The following is a 21,808-nucleotide window of genomic DNA, read 5'->3' as shown; positions in this document are numbered from 1 at the left end:
CTAATCCAATCGGACTAGAAAATGGATATAAAAACCATAGAGTAACTATCATTCTCAGTTGCATTAGATTTATCCAATAGGCAATGTATGTTATTCATGCCTGTAACAGTAAAAATTTAAGATACTTTTGAAAGTATTTGGCAACAATAGCTACATAGAAGATGTTATTTTTTTAAAGTAGACTTTTCAATATTAAATTCATTTCCTATAAATAAATCATATTTTTAATAAAAGCTCAATCTAGGATATTCTTTGGTGATAATGAATGGACAGATGACATTACTTTTAAGTTTTACTAAATAATCTAATTGTTTTCTCTCAGACTTGGAGATGTTATTTTTAATATGTGAATATTTATGAATTTCTTAAAAACGATTCCATTTTAAGTAATGAGTTAGTGCTTTGGCAATCATTAAGGCTGTATTTTTTCAAATATAATATATGGAAATGTGTCTCACTGACTTTAATTTGTTTATACAAAATCAAATGTCATATTTAAGGTTTTCTGCATTTTTTCAGAGATATTTTACCTCTTTGTAATTTATCTTTATTTATCTGTATCATAAAATACATATGTTCAGGAATTTTCAATACTTTAAGTAGACGTGAAATTAAAGGTTGAAAATTATTCACTATATTTAATTAGCAATTCAGAAATCCTTTCAAATGTCTGTAAAAATTTATCTATTTTTTTTGTCCAAAGGTTCTATATACCAGAAAGATAAATATTTAGGATATAGATCAGTGAAAAGCATCCTCATATTTTTTCAATACTAGCAACTCACGTCAAAATGGAAATGTTGAATAAGATACATATAGTCTAAGATGATCTACCTGAATGCTGCAAACATGCATCTGTTATTAGGACATAACAACATTTTGAGCTATTGGTAGCCCAGAAAAATTAAAAACATACGATACACAAAATCAAATGAAAAACCAAACCTAAAGGTGAAGAAGAATATGATTGGATAAGTCACTGCCATCAAGAAAATTATCATCTACTGATTTGTCCAGTTTTGGTACTTATCTTTTGTCCCTTCACTTGTTTAAATATTCGTCTCTCTGTACAATGGAATCTCAAAAAAGAATGTCTTATTTATTGGAATCCTCAGCACCTATAAGCCTTGTAAAAGCTAAGCAATATTTCAAGGAGAGGACTCAAGGCTTAGAGCAATTAATGAATAAGATGAATAAAGACTGCTGCTTTTTTACTTATCTTTTCAGGGATCATTAAAAGAAAAATAGTTCATATATTTAAAATAAAAGTTCACAAATCAGTGTAAGAGGGTAGAGATCTTCAATTTATTGAAAACATTTTATGAGGTAAGATTCAGTTTGGTATCAGCACTTTATTTATTTTTATTTTTTTTTTTGCGGTACGCGGGCCTCTCACTGTTGTGGCCTCTCCCGTTGCAGAGCACAGTCTCCGGACGTGCAGGCTCAGCGGCCATGGTTCACGGGCCCAGCCGCTCCGCGGCATGTGGGATCTTCGCGGACCGGGGCACGAACCCGTGGGCCCTGCATCAGCAGGCGGACTCTCAACCACTGCGCCACCAGGGAAGCCGGGTATCACTACCTTAAATGAGTTCTTGCTTGGTTTTTTGGGCTACTGGCAGCTATTTATATAATTTTTCTATAAGTTTTGTCACATGATAAAATCATACAACATAAGTAATTGTATCTTATCTTAAAGGGTAAACAAATAAAACTAACATATTATAAAAATAGGGATTTTTAGAATGACTTTTAGCCCAACATTCTAAAATGTTATCTTCATTACTGATTTCGCAAAACGTGAAACAGAGAACTGGGTATGTCTCAAATATTTGCATAGAAATTATCAACTATCATATTCTCACAATCTAGAAATGAATATAGGCTAAATATTGTTGAGAGGTTCCAAGGTACTCCACTATTTTTGTGTTGTGACAATACTTTAACCAAAAACATATGTGTGCTGAACAATGTAATAATTTTCTTTAGCAAAAAAAATCCTGCCTTTATAAAAAATGCTATCATTTTGGGAGACCAAATGTATTCTTGCGTGGAAAAGCAGACATTTCACAAGTAAATGTTTTCAATTATGTAGAATAAACTGCCAATTTACAAATGTATTATACTTTTGTATAACTTGTTAGTGGTGAAACAAAGACACATATTCTGCACACATACTTAATGATCAAATCCCTAAAGAATAGCAATTTTAAATATTTTTAATGTTTAAAGAATTAAATTTCTTATATAGAAATGACTTTATCAGTCCCCTATCCAAAAGGCATGTACTTAAAGCTTCTTCCCGGTGTGGTCACGGGTTTATGCTGATCCAGCTACACTCACTAAACTATGTTCCATTTTGGCCAGCAACAAGCATTTGAGGGATGGCTGCTCAGGGACCATGATGCTGGCCATGGTAAGAGAAAAGAAAGATCACAGTCCATGACCTTCCGCAGCACCTAGATTGTTCTACGTAAACTAACCAGCTCCAAGTATGTATTCAAAACTAATCTCTCTAAAGAGACTAGCATATGAATCTTGCAGATTTCAATTTGTTTTGCCAAACACTAATCCTTGGAAAACTAGTTCCCACTGGCTTCAAACTAAAGCACACAGCTTATACTGAAAAATTCACTATGAAATATTCAGCAAAGAATACCAAGTAGATACAGGAATGTTGCTAATTTCCCACACTACTCTAAACACTAGTCAAAAGTTTACTAGAGAAGTAACTGTATGCCTTTTTGGACTCCATAGTGAAAAAAAAAAGGTATACAAAATTTGGAAGTAGGCAGAGTAAAAATAACCAGAAGTGGAAAACTGATCTTATCAGTAAAGGCTATCAAAACTGGAAAAAACATTTTCTGATATAGAGAGATTAACTTTGAAAAGTAATTAGCTAATGCTTCTGTCCAATGAATAAAGGAATTTAAAAATAAAAGTGTTGCAGATTGGATAATACGGGGGAAAAAAGTTGACAGGAAGAATGACTGATTTGTAAATAAAGGATACATACATACTTTCAAGGCCCAAGTCCTCCCTCCTTCTCAAAATGTTCCTCTGACTGATCCAGCCCACCAAGAATCCTAAACATCTAATAATATTCTCAGCATCATACAGTTTAGAATTTAATTTTAGAATTTAATTTAATTACCATAAATGGTAATACTTTAGTTCTCCTTTAAACTTGCTACTCAATCTGTGAGGGCAAATATACCCATCATCATCTACCCTCAAAAATTAATCAATGAGAGGCATAGGTTAGGTTCCAATATACAAATTAGGGTCACCAAATAATTTATTGTTCAAACTGAAATACTTTTGAGAGGAAGTCCCACAGAGAACCCAATTATCCAGAAGACAGGACCAAAGATGTTCAGAACATTGTCTAACCCCAAACAGTCAGCATCCTTTATCAGATAAACATAAAACATTTTCCTTCCCTTCAACACGAGGACAGCATGAGGACATGCTACCATTTATTAACAGCATTCACTGACCAAAAACCTACACTGTTGCTATTATCATCCAAAGGCTACCCATTGAAGAAACCAAATTTTAGAAAACAGCTTGACCAGATCACAAGTAAGAAAGTGGTGGAACTCAGTTTTGAACCAAAAGCCATCAGGTACTGAAATATAAATATAAGAATCTACATAGCTGAAAGTAACATACAAATTTCCCTTTTATAAGTGTTTCAGCACACTCATAAATTCAGTTTATATTTAAAAAAAATGAAAATTGTTCTGTACAAGGAAATGAAGGATGAATAAGATTGAGCTCCTTGAAGGCACAGGCTACAAGTCTAAAGAGACAGCAGTGAGCAGACCACTAAAATCCAGTATGCTAAAGACTACGATGGGGACTCATCAGGTACCGCGAAAGCAACTGGCAGGATCCTGGGAGACTTCCCAGAGGTGGATCCTCAGTAGAGTCCAGCAGAACAAGTTTGAGCTTGGCAAAAGGGAACAGAAAACAGGCATTCCGGATAGAGGGTAAAGCACCAGCAAGAACAATGAATCATGACAGAACATGATTTGAAAGGGCACGTGGCAAAAGATGAGACCGGACACATGAAAGTAGTCACTGTATACCAAGCTCAAGAGCTTGAATTTTTTCCTAAAGGTTAAGACAGACCATTAAATAATTTTAAGCAGGAGAATGACAGATCAGAAGTGCATCTTTAAAAGGTAAGTCCAGTGGTGCTTTGGAAAATGGACTAGGCATATGGAGGAGAGGAGAGGAGAAGCAGCGATCAGGTTATTAGGGTCCCAAGAGAGATGAAATTCCAACATTCTTTTCCAACAAGAATTTTTGAAGAAATCAAAAGTTGTTGCCACTGGTGATTTAAAAAAAAAACACATGAAAAACAATGAAGGAATTAGAATACAGGACTAGCAAGAGATCAGTATGGAAAGAAATGATCAAATGTAATCCCTCATTTACCCATGACCATCTGAATGGATTGCTCCACATCTAAGTTGCAGGAAATGATTACTTATCCCTTTAAATACAAAAATTAATTTAGACCAGTTTGAAGAAAATCTTTTAAAAGTATGTATTATATCTTCCTTCTCAGAGTACAGATAGACTGAACATAATTAACCATTCCTGACGACCCAGAGGCAGCATATTAAAAAGAAAGAAAATTGGGCCAGATTCATCAGTTCACAGTTCTTATGAGCCACCTGACAGAGACAACCCTTAGCTTCAATAGCCCTTTGGTTCTCTCTCCTACAAACTGAGAATAAGCTTTGCCAGCCAAAGCTGTGGTGAGGTTTGAACAGAATGAAGTAGAAACGCTTACAGGTGGGGGGTTTTGTTTGTTTAATTTAGGACGCCTTTGGTCACTCTGTTGGAGCTGCTTTCCTACCAGGCCTTCTCTTTAACTTTTTTCATCTTAAAAAAAAAAAAATCATCCTGAGTCAATCACCATTCCTGAAATTACTCGCAGGCCTGAGTTAACTGTATTGAACCAACTCTTAACTTCAAAACAATCCTTTCAAAATCTATTCTTTGCAGAATTATTACAAGTCATTTTCAATGTAGTCAAAAATTGACTGAGTTCTACTAAACCAGAGCCCAGGAGAACAATTATTGACTTCCAACAGAACTGTGCCCAAGGGGATAGATGTTTTGTCAACCTCACTGCTATACCCAGCTCCTTGGGTCTCAGTCACTTGCACAGACTAAGCAGTGATTAGTAGCAATATAAACAAAGCCATTTTCTCATACCTCTGGGTGTTTGGGATGCAAAAACTATCCTATTAATACACATCAATTGTGAATTTAGAAGAAAATGAGAAGCAAAAAATGGATACCTGGCAGTTAAGGGCTATGACAAACACTGCCGTGACAATCTTATTAAAGCAGAAAGGTATCAACACATTTTAAAAGCCGACAGGCTTACCGCAGTCTATTTCTTTAACCATAACTAACCAAGTGGTGCTTAAAACTACTCCAAGAACCTCATTCATTCAAAAACACCTGAAACCTTACTATGTGTGAGGTGATAGGGAAACTTCGTCTCTGCAATAGACTTTATCCCCAACACCAGCCAAAGTCTGGCTATGGTTTCCTCACTAAACAAGCACCACTTACTGACCACCTACTCAAAACCTGGCACTGGTTAACTTAATCTCTTTTATTACAACCACTCTAAAGTGACTTATCCTCCTCATTTTACAGATAAGGAAGCTGAAGGCAGTAACGTTAGTGAGCTGCCCAAACCACACACTTAAAGGAATAGAGGCTGCACTCTAGGACCCTGGAGAACGAATTATTTCCCGAGGCCTGGAGTATTCTTTACTTAAGGAGCCCCGGAGCTTATCAGAGTCTGGCACATTATATGGTGGGCATTTAAAAACCAGCCGTATACGTAAGAGAGCACTATTTCGGTAAGAAACGATTCAGTGCCCGGGCCGGCTGGTCAGGGCTCCGGTCTGGACAAGCCCACCTCGGCTAAGATCTGCCCTGCTGTCCCAGGGACCACACACTTCCTCGCTGCCTTTGCCAAGCCCAGGCTGTCTGTCTGGAGGGAGAGGACGGTGTAGGCAGAAAGCGGCTGAGGTCAGTTTTGGGTGGACGCAAGGGCCTCTCACTTCCGTGACCCACCGTGGCCACCGCCCCGCCCCCAGAGCTGCCCGCGATAACTGACCCTCGGCCATGCAAGCCGAGGAAGCTTGCTTCCCCCTCCAAAAGCACGCCGACGTCCCTACCGCTGCGTCAGTACGTCTCCGTGACGTCAGCCCGCCGCCGCTCCGCTGTTAAAGGGGTCCGCCGGGGCCGCCAAGGCTGACGCTTGGCGAATGTTAGTGCAAGCCGCCCGTGAGCATACCTGTGTTCTCCAGCCCTGGGTCGGCTAGAACGGAGCGGGACGCGGGGGGCGGTGCAGTGGGTGAAAGCTAGGAAGGAAGCAGGCGATCTCCTAGAACGGCTTGCGGTGGCAGAATGCCCAACAAGGTGCAAGCGGGACAAAGCGGAGTTGGTAACCAGCAAGTGGCTTCTCTGGCAACGGCCGCCCCGCCCCTTCCGTCGGGCTCCTAGCGGCGCAGCCAATTGGCGGAGCTCGGGAAAGCGAGGGCCGGCGTCTGCTGCTATTGGCAGGAGTGAGGGGGCGGAGCCCGGGAGAGGAGCTTTGTCTCTCTGTTGCTTCTCCCAGTGAACTTCCCCGACCCCACAACCGTTTGTTTTCCGAGAAGGGTAGCATTTGTGTGTAGTTACCAAAACTGAGTTCAGCCAGAAAGGGAAATAAGGCCGATGGATTCCAAATTTTCTGACACTTGGCCTGCAAGTGTCCTGCTTTTGCTTTTTAAAGGAGGAGATGTGAAAAAACCAAGACAACCGCGACTGGAAGAAAGCTCGTTATAAATGTAAACAGCTAAAATCTGTTTGATATCCTTCACTGGGCCTATTTTCTCCTCTTAAATGAGGGAGCCGGACGGTGATCTCGAAGGCATCTTTCAGGTCACAAATTATTTTTATTTGTGCTACAGCCAGCTGGTATGGTTTATAACTGAACAAGGCCAGATTCTATTTGGAAAAGTAAAAAAAAAAAAAAAGTTATCCAACGCCTCAACCTAACGTTCAAAATCGTAGGCTATCACATTAGGTTCACAAATAGAGCAACTATCAACTGAACAGTTTAACCATGGCATACGTCTTATTGGTTTCACTAAAGAATATTTTCAACTGATGATTCCAGCAATGCTTCCCCCCCTCCACCAGCGCTATGATTGTCCAGCAAAAAGTTCCGCAACCAGTTTATTTATCTCTTGTAAAAATAAAAATAAAGTGTGTGTGTGTGAAAAGAAAAAAAAAAAAGTTCCCCAACACATTAGCTTCCATATATGCAAATGTTAATAAGCACCGGGAACTGCGGATTTACGTACTTACTCTCTCACTGATGGATCATAACCTTCCGCAAGTCAACTAGCTTCTCTGGGCTAGTCCTCTCATCTGCAAAAAAAAAAAAAAAAAAAAAAAAGAAAAGAGGAAGAGGACAGGTAGAGTTGGGGGCAAGGAACATAATTCTTGGGATTTTTCTAGCACTAAGCTAGGATTCTAGCTAACCTTGCTAACTTGCCATAATTAGAAAAATAATTGTACACAGAAGTTAGGCTGCTGTTAAGAAAAATACTTATTTTAATTAAATTGCATTGGTATTATAAGTTACCACCTGTGTAAGACATTCAAGAGGAAACATTCACAAATCTCAAAATGATTACATAAGATTCTCAAATTGACTTATTTAACTGAATTGTCCAGGTAAAGTAAATATGGCATCCCTCATCCTCTAAATCTAATCTGTTGCTGAAATCTTGTTGGACAGTGAACTTTTGGATAGAAATATCCCTTATTCCATTTTTACATAAATGGGAAAATAACAGTTCATTCCAGCCCATTCAAAGTCCCCAATTTCCCCAAATATCATTAAACACTTGACCACCTGTGAAACATTCCACCAAGGATTTCTGCATAATTTAAAGCAGAGACCAGCATACTTTTTCTATAAAGGGTCACACAGTAAATACTTTAAATTCTGTGGGTTATACAACCTCTGTCATACTTAACTCTGCCACTGTTGCTTAAAAGATGCCATAGAGGATACATAAATACATGGCTTGGCTGTGCTCCAATAAAACTTTTTTAAAAATAAATTTATTTATTTATTAATTTTTGGCTGCATTGGGTCTTCGTTTCTGCGTGTGGGCTTTCTCTAGTTGCCGTGAGCGGGGGCTACTCTGTTGCAGTGTGTGGGCTTCTCATTGCAGTGGCTTCTCTTGTTGCAGAGCATGGGCTGTAGGCGTGTGGTCTGCAGTACTTAGGGCATGCTGCCTCAGTAGTTGTGGCTCACAGGCTGTAGAACGCAGGCTTAATAGTTGTGGCACACGGGCTTAGTTGCTCCACAGCATGTGGGATCTTCCCAGACCAGGGTTCAAACCCGTGTCCCCTGCACTGGCAGGCAGATTCTTAACCACTGTGCCACAAGGGAAGTCCCTGTGCTCCAGTAAAACTTTATTTACAAAAATAAGTACCAGGATAGATTTGGCCCACAGGACATGTTGTGCAAACTTCTGATATAAAGCATTTAAAATATCAAGTGCCTAATAATAATTAAACTCATTAGTGGGACACTTGTATGTAAGATGCAACAATGCAGTGTTGCATGAAAATTGTGTTTTTCTTCTTCATGACAACAAGTGTATGTTATAATGTAAAAATTGCAAACAATGAAATAAAAAGTTAAAAGATACAGGATGAATAGCAATACTTAGCAAAATAAATAAGCAATTTAAAAAAGTTTGGTGGTGTAATAAACTGTTTCCAAAATGGCATACAAACAATTCTTCTCATCCCTGTACACACATCACAAGTGGAGTCTGTTTCCCCTCCTCTTGAATTTGAACAATAGAATGTAGTGAAAGTAATCCTAGACCAGTTCCAGACCTAGGCCTTGAGAGACCTAGCAGGTTCTGCTTTCCTGTCTTGGAAACCAGGTACCATATAAGAAATCCAATTACACTGCTGTAGAGGAAAACCCAGCCAGATCCCAGCTGCTTGAGCCACTCACCTGAGGTGCTAGACCTGTGAGCCAGTTGACTTTCAAGGCACAGCCTTGTTCCCTGAATGCAGCTGTATAAGTGACCCTAGCCAACATCGTGATCCAAGGGGATGCAAGTTGAAACAACTTTAATATTGAGGAGGTAACCTAATATATCCCAGACCACTGGACCCAAGAAATTTTAGTAAGGTAGCAGAACCCTGAATTGTCATTTCCCCACTCTGAATTGCATGTGTTCTTTCCAGTATGTTTTGGTTTCCTTTTGTTATTTTATCGAACTTAGTGGATTGAAACAAAACCTGTTTTATTTGTTCTGAACTTCTTTCAGAAATTCAGGCAGGGTTCAGCTGGGTGGTTTTTTTGGTTCATGTGGCAATAGCTGGGGTCTCTCACCAAGTTGAAACTAGATTGCTGCTGAAGCTGGACTAACCAAGATGATTTTATTTATGTCTGTTGACTTGGTGGGTTCACTCGGGAGGCCAGGACCTCTTCCATTCTATCTATGTGGCTCTCCATGTGACCGAACTGAGCTTTTTTCATGGCAGCTGCATCCCAAGAGTAAGTGTTCCAAGCAACAAATGCAGAAGCTGCAGCTCTATGGCCACAGAAGTTACACAGAATCACTTATGCTGCATTTTGTTATCTAAAATAAAACAGAGAGTCAGCCCAAATCTGAGGGAAAGAGTAAAACATTCCACCTCTGAATGGGATAGTGTCAAGGTCCATAGCATCTATGGGAAAGACAATTTACTACACAAGGCATCTATGGTATGTGCTATTTCCTGATCATTAGGTCCTATCAGCACAATATCATAAATGTAGTAGACAAAAGTGATGTCCCATAAGGTGAGGAAATCATCACTGTTCCTGCACTCTAAATTATGACAGGGAGCTAGAGAATTAACAAAGCCGTTACATAAAGCAATAAATTCTCCCCCATTCTCTCACTTCCAAATGAAAGTGAATAACTTCAGTTGTTTCATGCATATTAGGATGAATAAAAGACATTTCTTAGAGTGACATCTGAATGTTAGGTGTTAAGAATTGTGCTTATTTACCTAATAAAAAGACTACACCTGGATGAAGACCCATTCATCTTAGGCGACCCATTCATCTTCTACACAGGCCAAATGGCAGGTTAAATGCTAGTGTGATGAGAATCATCACCCTGCATTTTTCGAGTCTTTGATGGTGGCACTAATCACTAGAATTTCCCCAGGTATATGGTATTGCTTTGGCTTACTATTTCTGTAGAAAAGACAATTCTAGGGGCTACCAACTGGTGTTCCTATTTTAATAGCCATGAATTAAGAAGCCAATGACAAGATATTGTAGGTCTCCACTAAGGTAATGAAGTTCAGGTCTCTCTTTATCAGATCTATCAACTTTGCATTATACAGATCAATTAGCATCCTAGCAGATTGTCCATCCATTTCATTGTAGGGATATCATGATCAATTATCCACTGTTAAAGATCCCTCTTAGTCAAATGACTATGATTACTACTCTGGCGCTCCTGCCCATTATGGTAACCACAACTACCTCATCTCTGATGGTTAGGTGCAGTCATTTGGTCTCTGCCACTTTTGGATCCTATTATGTCCACTAGGGAATTGGGGATCCCATTCAATGGCATAATCTCCTAATTTCATCCCTGTGCTTAGAGGACAGAAGCTACAGTACTTTCAAAGGATTTTGGCATTCTCCTCCTATTTTCTCAGTGCATTAGTGAAGAGAAGGTCTTCTGGGCCTTCTCAGGACATATTTGGAGATAGGTGACTGGGTCATGATGAATAACTGACCTAATGAATAGGTGACTGGAATGATAAATCCATTCCAAGCATCCTATCTCCCTAAGTCTTTTAAATCAATCCTCTAAAATGTATCGAGAGATTACTGGCATCTCAACTTTATTTAGTGCAGGCCACCACTGAGTCCAGGTTTCAACCAACCAACTAATAAAACCTTTAGAACAACTCCCAGATGCTCAGGCAAGCATGATGAATCCATGGCCTCCGGTAAGTATATCCATATTAAAAATTTTTGTCTCATCAAAAATTATATTCTTTCATGCCTGTTCTAACACCCTTGGAATTCATTATCATATTCCATAGGTTTCTGCCAATATGAATAAGCAAAATCTTGCTTATTTTTTAGTGTGAAAGCTTTTTCCTAGGCCAGACTTTTTACTTATGCCCTGGAATATACTGGGGCATAAAATACTGGGCAGGAACATCTACCAACTCTGTAGATCTATACCAGTGGTTCTTTTTTTTTTTTTTTAACATCTTTATTGGAGTATAACTGTTTTACAGTGGTGTGTTAGTTTCTGCTTTACAACAAAGTGAATCAGTTATAACTAGCTATCTATTTTACATTTGGTAGTGTATATATGTCCATGCCACTCTCTCACTTCGTCACAGCTTACCCTTCCCCCTCCCCATATCCTCAAGTCCATGCTTTAGTAGGTCTGTGTTTTATTCCCGTCCTACCCCTAGTCTCATGACATTTTTTTTTCTTAGATTCCATATATATGTGTTAGCATACGGTATTTGTTTTTCTCCTTCTGACTTACTTCACTCTGTATGACAGATATCAGTGGCTCTTGACGTTCTTTTTTGGAGTCAAAACTGGAGGTGGGTAGAGGCCAAGGATTCTGCTAAACAGCCTACAATGCACAGGACAGCCCACACATAAAAAGAATTATTCAGTCTAAACGTCGATAGTGATGATATTAAGAAACCCTGGTCCAATATGGAGAATACAGAGGTCACTAGCCACCTATGGCTATTGAACATTTAAAATGTGACTAGTTCAAACTGAGATATACTTTAAGTGCAAAATACACACTGATGTTGCATATGAAAAAGGAATGTAGAATACATTAATAATTTTTATATTGATTACATGTTGAAATGATAGTATTTTGAATATATTGAGTTAAATACGATATATTATTAAAATTTAATTTTAAATATTTTTTTTTACTATCTTTAATATGGCTACTAGAAAATTTAAAATTACATATGTGGCTCACATTATATTTCTACTGGATGGTGCTGGCCTAGAGGTATAAAGAAATGATAACAGTGAGCTATGAGAAGGTAAATTCCTCAAATGAAGTTATTTCAGAATCTTCAAAGAAGACAAGACCAGCCTTATAAGACAGGTAAGGAGGAGTTTTTCAGAAAGCAAAAAGCTCTCTAGGGTCTGTCTATCAAGATGATGAATTATCTAAGTCTACTCAAACAGCTTCACGACAATTCTCAAGATCCAATTCCTTCTCAGTCATTGCCTTATCTTTTCACCTAGTCAGTCTGTTTATTCAACTTACCTTGTAAGTCAGCTCTTCACAGAATTAATATTTGATTTAGATATGTCATCCTAGCAACCTATAGAGGTATGTTTTTAAGGCAATCATAGAAGCTCTCCTGACCTCTGAGCTCATCACATTTTTCTTTGAGCCTCTTAATACAGTAGTAAAGAGCAAACCCACCCCACAATCTTTGTATTCTTCATTTCTGCCATTCTCATCAAAGGCTTGCCTTTAATAACTACTTATTTCCTGATCACTACAGGCTGCTTTTAAATTGTTATAATTTACATTCAATAAAGTGCACAAATATTAAATGTTTAGAATATGAGTTTTGACAGCTATATTCACCCATGAAGCCACTACCTAAAACAAAGATATAGAACATTTACATCAACCTAGAAAGTTTATTTGTATTTCTTTTCAGTCCATCAACCAAAACTACCTTTAGCCCCTCTCACACAAATACGCGCACACCGACATAACCACTTTCTATTTTCTGTCACTAGAGGTTAATTTGCCTATTCTTTTTTTTTTTTTTTTTTTTTTTTTTTTTTTTTCTGCGGTACGCGGGCCTCTCACTGTTGTGGCCTCTTCCGTTGCGGAGCACAGGCTCCGGACGCGCAGGCTCAGCAGCCATGGCTCACGGGCCTAGCCGCTCCACGGCATGTGGGATCTTCCCGGACCGGGGCACGAACCCGCGTCCCCTGCATCGGCAGGCGGACTCTCAACCACTGCGCCACCAGGGAAGCCCAATTTGCCTATTCTTGATCTTCATATAAATGCAGTCGTACATTCTAATTAATTTGGGGTCTAGCTTCTTTCACTCAATATATATATATATGTCTTTTAGATTCAGTCATGTTGCTCCATATTTTAGTACTTTGTTCCCTTTTATTCCTGAGTAGTATTCAGTTATATGAATATATCACAGTTTATCAATTCTCCTGTTGATATTTTGGTAGTTTGCATTTTTTGGTTATTATGAATGAGGCTGATACAAACATTCTTGTAAAAGTCATTTTATAAACATATTTTTTCATTTGTTTACCTAGAAGTGGAATTGCTGGGTCATGGGATATATATACCTTTAAGTTTATAAGAAAATGTCATATCCATCTTCAAAGTGCTTGTACCAGCAATGTATTAGGGTTCCAATTGCCTCACATCCTTGCCAACATTTATTATGGCAACCTTTTTATTTTAACTGTTTTAGTAGGTGTGAAGTGGCATCTCACTGTAATTTTAATTTGCATTTCCCTGATAACTACGATTTTGTTTAGCACCTTTTTAATAGTTATGGGCCATATGTATATCTTTTATGAAGTGTTATTCAAGTCTTTTGCCCACATTTGTATTGGGTTATCTTTTTATTATTGATTTGTAGGAGTTCTTTATTTTTGTATTTTTATAAACTATAATATGAATATTTCCTCCCAGTCTGTATCTTGGCTATTCATTTTCTTAACAGTATCTTTCGATGAGCAGAATTTTAAAAATTTTGATACCACCTAAGTTATCAATATTTTTTCTTTTATGGTTTTGTGCTTTACAACTCCACATTTGTGAAGATATTATATGTTTTCTTCTAAAAGCTTTATGATTCTAAGCTTTTATATTTAAATAGATGATCCGCCTTGAATTCACTTTTTTGTAAGGAATGAAGTAGGAGTCAAGGTTAACTTTGTTATATACAGTTATCCAGTTGTATCTAATTAGCATCTTAGTCAGTTTGGGCTGCTGTAACAAAAATACCTTAGAATGGGTGATTTAAACAACAGAAAGTTATTACCCACAGACTGGAGGCTGGGAAGTCCAAGATCAAGATGCCAGCTGATTCGATTCATGAGGGCCCTCTTCTTAGTTTCCAGATGGATACCTTGTTGCTATATCCTCACATACAAGAAAGAGAAGGAGGAAGCAAGCTCTCTCGTGTCTCTTTTTATGAGGGCACTAATCCCATAATAAGGGGTCCACCCTCATGACCTAATTACATCCCAAAGACTCCATCTCCAAATACCATCACATTGAGGATTAAGGTTCTTAAATATGAACTTGGGGAGAACACAATTATTTAGTCTGTAGTTTTGGGCAACATGGTACCTGTTGTTGAAAGGAGGTCCTTACCAGAAAGCATTTAGAAAGGCAGCTACCCCAGTTCTGCACTAAATAACCATTGGAGATCAGGCTGGGAATAAGCATGAGGTGAAGTTGAAATGGGTTGTTACAGTAACATAGTGGTTAGCAGCAAGGGCTTTGGAACCATACCAATCTGTATTCATATTTTCTAGCTACAAGTCTTGGGTAAATTACTTTACTTCTCTAAGCCTTGTTTTCCTTTAAAAAACTTAAAGAGTAATTCTACTTATCTGATAGGACTGTTATGATGATTGAGGTTATATTTGTAGAACACATAGCCCTGTCTCTGATAAATCGTTAAGTGTCCTATAATTGGTAAGTATTAGTAAACGATGATTATTTTAAGGTGCAAAGCACATGATATAAAATTAGAATGATTATCTCTCTCTTTTTTTAAAAAGGCTTTATTTTTTAAAAGCATTTTTAGGTTCACAGCAAAATTGAGAGGAAGGAACAGAGATATACTAGATATTTTCCACCCCACACATGCATAGACTCTTCCATCAGCAACATCTCCTACCAGATGAAACATTTGTGACAACTGATGAACCTAGATTGACACATCATTATCACCCAGAGTACATAGCTTATATTAGGTGTCGCTCTTGGTGTTGTGCATTCTATGGGTTTGGACAAATATATGACATGTACTAACCATTATAGTATCATACAGAGTATTTTCACTGCCCTAAAAATCCCCTGTACTCTGCCTATTCATCCCCACCTCCAAACCCTTAGCAACCACTGATCATTTTACTGTCTCCACAGTTTTGCCTTTTTATATATTTGGAATCATGCAGTATGTGGCCTTTTCAGATTGGTTTCTTTCATTTTGTAATATGCCTTTAAGTTTCCTCCATGTTTTTTCATGGCTTGATAGCTCATTTCTTTTTAGTGTTGAATAATATTCCATTGTCTGAATGTACCATAGATTATTTATACATTCACCTACTGAAGAACATCTCAGTTGCTTCCAAGTATTGCCAGTTAGGAATAAAGCTGCTCTAAACTTCCACCTGCAGGTTTCTATGTGGACATAAGTTTTCAACTCCTTTGGGTAAATACCAAGGAATGAGTTTGCTGGATCTGATTATCGCTTTTCATCCAGATATTGTCCACAGAAGTTGGAGAATTCAAATATGAACTTTCTTTTAAAAAAAGGTAATAGCATATGTTAATCTACTTTTCCCTCTAAGCTATGAATGACTCCAGTAATTACCATAACCCGCAAAAATCTAGAATGTTTGACCAGTTAACACTGTCAAATTTAGCCCAAGTTTCAGCATACACTACAGAAAATTAGTTCATGTATGGAACATTTAATATATTGTATTCCATAGCCAATTTTCTTTTTTTTTTGCGTGACGCAGGCCTCTCACTGTTGTGGCCTCTCCCGTTGCGAAGCACAGGATCCGGACACACAGGCTCAGCGGCCATGGCTCACGGGCCCAGCCGCTCCGCGGCATGTGGGCTCTTCCCAGACCAGGGCACGAACCCGTGTCCCCTGCATCAGCAGGGGGACTCTCAACCACTGCGCCACCAGGGAAGCCCCCATAGCCAATTTTTAAATCAGAAGTTTATTTTGATATCATTCATTCAGAAAATAACACTGCTTATTCTTATATTTTAAGCTCAATATTCTATCCTCTGAACATCAGCATTTCTTTGGCTGACCAAGGGAAAAAGATGCAAAAGCATGAAATTTCCTTTTTAAAATATATTATTGTTTGGCTCTGATTAGGTATTAAAGGCTTTAAGAATAAATGTAAGCAATTGAAGTCTCATGGCATAAAGATGTGGTCATAGAGAGTACAGACACTATTTTATTATTTTTGTATCATTTCAAAATCTACTAATATAATTACAAATTAGAGAGTTAGTTAACTATTTCAAGAACATTCAGAAAATAAAGGATCCCCAGGTGTCAAATATGAAGAAAAATATTCATAAGAAGATAGATTGTGGAGACAAAAGATTAATAATTGAGGGATACAAATATGAAATTGGCATAGTTAGCATATTATGGTTAGTATACACTTTAAGAAAAGCTTAAGAAAGCTAAAGGACTAGCTTTGCTGTTTGCTTTTTAAAAAATTATTTTATTTTAGGCTTATCTGCTTTGGTTAGGCATTTTTTAATAGGTCTTCCCACTGTTAGCTTATTGAAGCTAAGCATGATCCTTTTGTACAGAAAAGAAAATTGCTTGGTCAAAATTTTGCCAAGGAAATGAAAATAATATTACTTCGTTCATCAAAATATCATACATTCAAATACTAAACCACTTACTGTACATGTTTTCAAACATTGACTGGCACTTTTTAGAAATGCCAGTGCTATTTTCTAAAGTACATTTAGCACTTGCAAGAGTTTTGGTGGGAAGTAACCAGATGCCTAAATAATGGTTGCTTAAAGAATCAGAGTTTACTTTACACAGTAAGAAGTCTGGAGTTTGGTACTCCCCCGTTGGCTCAGCTATCACCAGTGTCATCGGCGACACAGGCTCTTTCTACCTTTCAGCTCTACTACCCTTCACTTTTTGGCTGACCTCCTCACCTTCCATCTAATGGCCACAGAGGCTCCCTCAGCCTACAGGGGTAGGCTTTTCTTAGACATTTCTCTTTTTCTCAGGGACGAAAATCATTTATGTGAACGATCCGCACACCACCACCTCTTTCTCCTTCATCTCTCTCCTGCTAGGAGACTACTCCTTAGATTATCAGCTGGGGTCGGGTTACATAGTGCCCCAGTATGAGGGAGGCTTGGAAAAATGAGCATCAGACATTTCCCACCTCTGTCGTGGGTGGAAGACAGGTTCGGCCAGCAAGAAAGAGAAGGAGGCTGACTATTGGGTAGGCAAATAACAGTGCCCAAGCAGGTGTCACACACTAGAGAAAGGCCACAATTAATATGGATTAATATTTATTAAACTCTTACTCTGACCTAGACACAGTTTTAATCACTACATGTACTATTCAAATTTTACAGATGTAGAAACTGAGGCATGGAGATGTTTAATAACTTACCTAAGGCCACGCAATTTTACTGGAATTCAGAAAGCCTAACTTCAAAGCCCAATCACTTAACCATTTAACCACTGCTTCTACATAATTATTGCAATACAGGATTAAAGGAGAATGCCAATAAAAATTTATAATTGAAAACAGAAGTAAGAGAAAATTTTAACATATTCTTAGACTCCGGAATTTTAATATTTTGGCTTGATCCCCTGCTTAATAAGCAATCTACAATGTGTGACTCATTGCTATAATCTATATCGTGATAACTCATCCACATGGAGATAAAACGTGTATGTGATATAATGACATTTAAGATAAACAATGACACTAGAGAAGTTCTTTTATTCTTGGTTAAAACAGATGAAATCCTTCCTGAAAAGTTTCTTTTAAAAAATTTGTGTTTCTTATAACCATTGCTTGAAAAATACTCTTAATATTTTTATAATATGAGCATTTAATCTTAGCTAAAAATGTATCATCTATTGTACATTTTGTTCTTAAAATTACTGTATTTTAGTGACCAATTATAGGATTATATTAAAGAATTGATTGATTTTTCCTCTTTTCCTAGTTATATGACTCTAAAGAATCCCTAGTCAAAAAGACCCCATTATTTTCTAATAAAGAAAAAAAACTAAAACGGCTATGTAGTAAAAGATACATACTACTAATTTTTTAAAAAAGTTAATCCCTAGCCTTTTTGGAGAAGAACAGAAAAAAGCAGAGAAGACAGTAGTCATATGGGAGACACAAAAAGAATTGGTAAGCAATAAGAAATAAAGAAAGGAGATCTCAGTTTAAGGAGGGCCTTCACTGGAATTTTCAAGCAAGCCATAGCCAAAACTCTTGAAATAATTACAATGGGAGGTTATTCATGAAAACGTGGATCAAGGTAGGTTGCTAGGAACTGTGGGATATGGGATGAACTCTGAGACCTTAGCTATTCCCAGCTAGTTAAAGAGAAAAGAGCAACTTTAGGGAATAGAAATGACATGTCACAGGAAAAGTAATGGTATAAGAATAAATGCTTTGACTTTGAACTTAGAGAAGAAGTAGAAACAATCTGGAGTAGTTTTTGAAGCCATCCAGAAAGACAAGTTCCTAAGCCATAATTGTGTTTAAAAATTCTTACTGCCCTGAATCCCTCATGGGGAGAACACTATAAAAATCTGTGGTTGAAGGGGCGCCCTAATCTTCCCACTGTACCTGGTTTCTGGATGGTCCTGAGGATTCAGAGGAGCAGGGCAATGGCTCTGTATGAGTCCAGGCAGGGATTTTGTTTCTACTGATTAATTGGTTTTCCTTTTGCAAGTAAGAAAAAGAGAGAAAGGAAGAGAGATGAAGATCCCTCATAATAGAAAGAGGCTGAGGCAACTCGGGCACCAGGTTGCTCCATAGTTGTAGAAAATTATTTTTAAAATGCTGATGCCTTCAGTGATGTAAAAGCTTTGTTTTATTTTTTTCTGTGACATAAATACTTCCTTAGCTTCCCCATGAACTCTTCAATAAAATTTAAATTGCTCCAAACACAACACATACATATTTCTTTGGAAAACTCAAAAACACTACATTTGAACAATGTGAAGCACAGAAGCAACATGTGTGGATCTAGGAAAAAGGAGTTTTACTAAGTCAAGAGTTGTCTCCATCTTGGTGCAATTTCTGATCATCTCAAGCCAGAGCAGATTCAGCCTGCCCTTACACGCACTGCCAACAAATTTCTTTCCATTATTTTTAAAGGGACACCATGATCACCAGACTCCTGAACTGGAAATTCCCCTGGTCAGCAGAGAACAAAACACGCAGCTGATGCATGAGGATCCACAGCCTTGTGAGTCCTCTATGTATCCTATTAGGTGGATAGGAGCTGGGGAAGCCGTGTGGCTGACAGGGTCATGGTGATCTGGCCAGCTGTCAGGCCTGAGCCTCTGAGGTGGGAGAGCCAAGTTCGGAACATTGGTCCACCAGAGACCTCCTGGCTCCACATAATATCAAATGGCGAAAGCTCTCCCAGAGATCTCCATTTCAACGTGAAGACCCAGCTACACTCAACAAACAGCAAGCTACAGTGCTGGACACCCTATGCCAAACAACTAGCAAGACAGGAACACAACCCCACCCATTAGCAGAGAGGCTACCTAAAATCATAATAAGGTCACAGACAACCCAAAACACACCATCAGACATGGTCCTGTCCACCAGAAACACAGATCCAGGCTCATCCACCAGAACAGAGGGACCAGTCCCCTCCACCAGGAAGCCTACACAACCCACTGAACCAACCTTAGCCACTAGGGGTAGACACCATAAACAATGGGAACTACGAACCTGCAGCTTGTGAAAAGGAGATGCCAAACACATTAAGTTAAACAAAATGAGAGGACAGAGAGATATGCAGCAGATGAAGGATCAAGGTAAAAACCCATGAGACAAAACAAATGAAGAGGAAGTAGGCAGTCTACCTGAAAAAGAATTCAGAGTAATGATAGCAAAGATGATCCAAAATCTTGAAAATAGAATGGAGAAAATACAACAAACATTCAACAAGGACCTAGAAGAACTAAAAAGAAAACAAACAGTGATGAACAACACAATAAATGAAATGAAAAATTCTCTAGAGGAATCAATAGCAGAATGACGGAGGCAGAAGAACACATAAGTGACCTGGAAGATAAAATAGTGGAAATAACTACCACAGAGAAGAATAAAGAAAAAAGAATGAAAAGAATTGAGGACAGTCCCAGAGACCTATGGGACAACATTAAATGCACCAACATTTGGATTATAGGGGTCCCAGAAGAAGAAGAGAAAAAGAAAGGGACTGAGAAAATATTTGAAGAGATTATTCCCTAATATGGGAAAGGAAATAGTCAATCAAGTCCAGGAAGTGCAGAGAGTCCCATATAGGATAAATCCAAGGTGAAACACACCAAGACACATATTAATCAAACTATCATAAATTAAATACAAAGAAAAAAATTAAAAGCAGCAAGGGAAAAGCAACAAATAACACACAAGGGAATCCCCATAAGGTTAACAGCTGATCTTTCAGCAGAAACTCTGCAAGCCAGAGGAGAGTGGCAGGACATGTTTAAAGTGATGAAAAGGAAAAACCTATAACCAAGATTACTCTACCCAGCAAGGATCTCATTCAGATTCGACAGAGAAATTAAAGCCTTTACAGACAAGCAAAAGCTAAGAGAATTCAGCACCACCAAACCAGCTTTACAACAAATGCTAAAGGAACTTCTCTAGGCAGGAAACACAAAAGAAGGAAAAGACCTACAGTAACAAACTCAAAACGATTAAGAAAATGGTAATAGGAACACACATATTGATAACTACCTTAAATGTAAATGGATTAAATGCTCCAACCAAAAGCCATAAACTGGCTGAATGGATACAGAAACAAATCCCGTATAACTGCTGTCTACAAGAGACCCACTTCAGACCTAGGGACACATACAGACTGAAAGTGAGGGGATGGAAAAAGATATTCCATGCAAATGGAAATCAAAAGAGAGCTGGGGTAGCAATTCTCAAATCAGACAAAATAGACTTTAAAATAAAGACTATTACAAGAGACAAACCACTTTCACCAATGGACAGATCATCCGAAATGAAAGTAAATAAGGAAACACAAGCTTTAAATGACACATTAAACAAGATGGACTTAATTGATATTTATAGGACATTCCGTCCAAAAGCAACAAAATGCACCTTCTTCTCAAGTGCTCATGGAACATTCTCCAGGATAGATCATATCTTGGATCACAAATCAAGCCTCAGAAAATTTAAGAAAATTGAAATCATGTCAAGTATCTTTTCTGACCACAATGCTATGAGACTAGATATCAATTACAGGAAAAAATCTGTAAAAAATACAAACACATGGAGGCTAAACAATCTGCTACTAAATAACCAAGAAATCACTGAAGAAATCAAAGAGAAGTCAAAAACTACCTAGAAACAAATGACAATGAAAACACGACGACCCAAAACCTACAGGATTCAGCAAAAGCAGTTCTAAGAGGGAAGTTTATAGCAATACAATACTACCTCAAGCAACACGACACATCTAGAACACATAACTATAGCAATACAATACTACCTCAAGAAACAAGAAACATCTAAAACAAATAACCTAAACTTACACCTAAAGAAATTAGAGAAAGAAGAGCAAAAAAACCCCAAAGTTAGCAAAAGGAAAGAAATCATAAAGATCAGATCAGAAATAAATGAAAAAGAAATGAAGGAAACCATAGCAAAGATCAATAA

At 38.0% G+C, this 21,808-nt stretch overlaps 1 protein-coding gene across 14 annotated transcripts in view; it reads right to left on the bottom strand.

The window, feature by feature from the left end:
• The window catches only part of ODF2L (outer dense fiber of sperm tails 2 like), a 138,090-nt gene that overhangs the window by 29,434 nt on the left and 86,848 nt on the right, over positions 1-21,808 (bottom strand). For 8 of the 14 annotated variants that reach the window (XM_028489185.2, XM_055084494.1, XM_055084492.1 and 5 more), the window contains one exon: positions 7,393-7,455. The exons of 1 other annotated variant lie outside the window; for it this stretch is intronic. The gene's annotated coding sequence lies outside the window, so the exon portion shown is untranslated. 5 more of the 14 variants (XM_028489184.2, XM_007115973.3, XM_055084491.1 and 2 more) reach the window with 5 other exon arrangements.

The sequence above is a fragment of the Physeter macrocephalus genome, chromosome 4, assembly GCF_002837175.3.
Source record: "Physeter macrocephalus isolate SW-GA chromosome 4, ASM283717v5, whole genome shotgun sequence".
Lineage (NCBI taxonomy): Eukaryota > Metazoa > Chordata > Mammalia > Artiodactyla > Physeteridae > Physeter > Physeter macrocephalus.
Note: the sequence above shows the minus strand (reverse complement) of the source record. Positions and strands in the feature narration are given on the sequence as shown.